This window comes from Athene cunicularia, assembly GCF_003259725.1.
Source record: "Athene cunicularia isolate RWA chromosome Z unlocalized genomic scaffold, athCun1 chrZ_part3, whole genome shotgun sequence".
In the NCBI taxonomy this organism is placed as follows: domain Eukaryota; kingdom Metazoa; phylum Chordata; class Aves; order Strigiformes; family Strigidae; genus Athene; species Athene cunicularia.
Genome location: NW_020799144.1, coordinates 15,713,869 through 15,718,080, shown reverse-complemented (window position 1 = coordinate 15,718,080; position 4,212 = coordinate 15,713,869). Strand labels below are relative to the sequence as shown.

Genomic DNA, 4,212 nt, shown 5'->3' with positions numbered 1-4,212 from the left:
TAGCCAGTTCCAGTGTTGACTGGAAGCAGATCCATAGCCGAAGCACCAGTGATACTGAACGGCAGTGTTTATGTTTCTTGATGCTTGTGCGTTGAATCAGGCCCATCATATTACATTGTTCAAGTTTCTGTGGTTTCGGTTTTTTTGGTTTATTATCAGGTGTTAATAAGGATGTTTTCCTGTTTACTGCCAATTTCAAGGCAAAGTTTAAGCTAAATTTTTTTTTGAGAGGGACATACTGAAAAATGTTTTTGACTGTATTGAAAATATTCTTGATTACTCTTAAGTACCCCTAGGCATCTCAAAGATGTAGATAAGAAATATGAGATTTAATAGGAAGATAGCTTTGGAAATTGTGAACTATTTCCCAAGACAGCCAGTCTGGATTTGTCTGAATTATAAGCTTCATAAAGTTGCCATTTTCTATTTGCAATTAAATCTTTTAAGATATTTGTTTTGAATTCTCTGGACATTTCAGCTGCAATGTACACACTCTGCTGGCCTACTGAGCTTTCTTCACCGTGTCAGCTTTATGCAGCGTGTGTGACGAAAGCTCCTGGTGGGACAGGGGAAAAACGGGTTCTCCTGTTTCTCGTCATCCCTTAGGTGAAGTGTGTTTTGGCATAGGAACAGGCATAGTGGACCTCATGCTTGGTTTATTTCTGCTGCATGCTGTGAATTAGTGCCTCAGTTGTACTTTCAGCCATTATATACCTCTGTGCTGGAAGGAAAGTGGCCTTGGTTTTTAGAGTAATAACTGCTTGTCTGAGAAATGGACAAGACAGTTCTGGTGGATCTTGTTGTCAGTGTGCTAAGGTACACTTCAGGTTCTCTTGGATGTTGCATCTAAGACCAAGCCCAACCGATAACATAATGCTTACAGTTTCTTTTAAAGTTTTGCAAGCCAGGCTCCACAAAGCTTCGAAATGTTGCACATTTGAGTAAATGTCGTATTTATGCATAGGACCATTAGTATATAATACACGCAAATCTTGGTCCTGTTTAACTGGAGAAGATGCTAAACCCTATTCTTTCTTTGCTTTCTTCCTTCTTGTCATAAGCATTAGAGTATAACCAAGTAACCTTGAAATCATCCGTTTTTTTCCTGATAAATGAACACATAGTTCCTCTTGCAGAACATGTGTGTTATAAACCCATGTTAAGAAATAAGATGTTGGGTAAGTGGACTGAATTTAAATAAAAACAGGCACCACAGTCAAAAACAAAACTGGAAGTATTTTTAAAGGAGAAATATGTTAACAGGAAGACTTGGTAGTGAAAGAGCCATTATATAAAGGCATTATGGAAATACGATGAAATGAGGAATAAGTAGGTGTGCTCATGCACACAATCTGTATCTCTCTTGAAGAATAATAGTCCATGTAGTGAAAGAGTATCTCCCCACTGAAGCATACGATTAAATCTTGTGAAATAAAATCTGAACGACTGGGAATTGTGTATCTGTATTGATAACTCCCAAGCTGCAAAGCTGTGTTAACATAGCTGCCCACCTCCACGTCAAGGAGAAATATTTCTGAGCAAGCAGAGCCATCAAAATCAAAGCTGTTAAAAATGCAAACTCGTGTTTGAGACATGCCAGTCAATAAGTCAAAAATCAGGGGAGGTTTCGAGGTACTTTATTTTAAATGTTTGTATTTTGGAATAGCAAAGTTTGAAATTTAGAAGAATAAACTATTTTCTATCACAACGATAATTTGAGTCCTCCTTTTGCTTTGTCTGTATTTCTTTCTTGCCCATATGGGCAGTTCAGGCTAAAAAGTTTCCAGGCAGCAGCTGTATGTCCCTGCCTTGTTCTGTCACCTCCGTTGCACCAGGTAATGAACCGAATCTGAGAATTGATAAGTTAAAAGTATGCTCTTAAAAAAAAGGGGAGGGAGGGGAAGAAAGAAAGGTGTTTTTTTTGCTCAGATCAGGTCCCTGTTCTGGTTTAACTCAGATCTGATTCCCTAAACTGGTTCGCTCTGCATTGCTACAAACAGTTCTGTCAGCACAGCTGAGGGGGTAGTGTGGGCAGGGGGTGGGACCGCTTAAGTCGTTTTGCAAAGATATGTTTGGGAATATGTCCTTTGATTCTAAGACCTGGGGGCAGGAACGGTCTTTGTTCTGTATTTGTTCTCTATGACACAGTGGGGTACTTGTTATCTGTCCGGATGAAGTCGAACACAGCTTTCCCTTGGGTTGGATTTAACATTTCTCAGCATAAGAAATTGTCCTCAATTTTTAGAAATTTCAAGCATGTTCTGATAATGGCAGTATGAAAGCTCCAGGTTATCTCACTCGGTGTTATGTCCACTGTGATAATGAAACTTTTATTTCCAACAAGATGCAATAGATGCTTAAGCACCATGCTAGGTGAGATTTCGTATCTGTAGCATGCCCCAGCTAGTATCCTGACTTGTACTTTATTTCTTAAGACATGATTTTCTGTTGACAGTGACTCAGAAACAGACAATGACATTTTTGGCACACAGTGCCATTTGTTCTCCATTGTTGCTCTAAAGAGGTTATATCTTGATTTCTAGCATTACATTCATGTGAATCATCCCACCAACTTCACTAATATCAGATAGGTTGAACATATGTTCCTGCAGGAGTGCTTTAAGTTTTTGTTCATTATCTTCCCAACATCATTCTGTGGGCAATTAAAAGATTTGTTAAAAAATTTGTCTTTTTGTTCTTTGTTCTGTTAGTTCTATTCTCCTTGTCTTTCTTTCCGGTGAATAGTTATGTAGTCATAAAAATCAGGATAACTGCCTAAGGAGTAATCGTTGGGAGGAACACACCAAAATAACCAAGTTTGAATTACTGCCTCTGTGAGATAGTTGGTCAAGGGAGGAGGGGAGGAGTAGAAGAAATACGCTGAGGTGTGAAGTCCAGTTCCTTAATGACAGCAACCCGTACCTTAATTTTCTTGGGATGAGAGAGATTACCTTGTTTCTATCAAACAAAAATTGAATTTTTCAAAGCTAGTAGCACATTCCTTTGAGAAGCTCAGATTTTGCCTCCCCAGTAATGTCCAGCAGAAACGTTTAACAGAACATCATTTAGAAAATCCCTGAGAATGACAGTCTTTACAGAGTACTACTAGTAACAGCAACATAAGAAAGCTTTATGTGTGGGCTAGTGTTGAACTATCCAGCTTTCCAGAACAGGAGCATGGTATAGATAACACAGTATTTATTCTTTATGTGCTTGTTCTAAATTGCATTTATCTGCTGGGCTATAGCAGTATAGGATGGCAGATAAATACATTTTAATATTTTACTTTATGGGAAATGCTGGTAGATATAACTCCCAACAAAAATTTACCGTGAGGGTGATTGAACATGGGGATGTGGCCCAGAGAAGTTGTGGAATTGCACGTGTTGAGAACTTCTCTGGACAAGTGCCGAAGCTGCCTGTTCTGGTAAAACCTGCTTTTTCAGATTGGACAAGGGGACCTCCAAAGGTCCCTTCCAGTATGCATGATGCTGTGGTGCAGTGCCTCTGACTTTTCAATTGGAAACACAATATTTGGCAAGGCCTACTTTTGTGTCAGGTATCAACTTCAGTATATGTAAAGATCTCCAGTGATCCTACCTGTAGAGGCTATGCTGTGCCCTTTCTGTTGTTTGGACATGTCTACCAGCCACAGAGCAACTGACTGTGCTTGTTTCACCTATGATGGCTGCGGTGAGGGTGACCAGGAGAAGTGGACATCAAGGACTTTGGTCTGAGAAAAATACTCGGTGGCTGTGTTACTGCTGTGCTTGTTCTGTTAGGGCTGGATGAATGAGACAAGGGGACTGGAGTAGAGTGGACGAGGGGAAGTTTGGAACGAGGAGTTGAGTTGGCAGTATCTCTGTGAAAGCACTTGAAATGAAAGGACGAATGAGGATGCCTTGGGGAGGGGGTGGGATGGCACTAGAAGCTCTTGGGGTGGAATGAAGCCAAGTGGGACTGGGAGCTTGTGAGAGAAATAGGAGAGGATGATTGAGAGGCACTTAGATGTGGGGGAGGAGGAACTGAGGATGGCAGAAACATTAGGTTCGTATTTAAGGCTCAAGAGCGGAGGGTCAGACAAAAAAATGAATAACTCCTTACCAAGTGAGCGTCTTCATTCTGTACATTGACAAAGGCAGAAATGCAGTGGAAAAAAAACAGATGTGATTATGTCTTCTGTATTGGGTTTGCTTGGCAAGGGTTTGGTAG

At 40.3% G+C, this 4,212-nt stretch overlaps 1 protein-coding gene across 2 annotated transcripts in view; it reads left to right on the top strand.

The window, feature by feature from the left end:
- The first annotated feature begins 1,787 nt into the window (after window positions 1-1,787).
- Window positions 1,788-4,212, top strand: part of FAM172A (family with sequence similarity 172 member A) — a 261,320-nt gene continuing 258,895 nt past the window's right edge. The window contains exon 1 of one of the 2 annotated variants that reach the window (XM_026866667.1): window positions 1,788-1,835. The gene's annotated coding sequence lies outside the window, so the exon portion shown is untranslated. The remainder of the gene's footprint in view (window positions 1,836-4,212) is intronic. The other variant, XM_026866666.1, reaches the window with a different exon arrangement.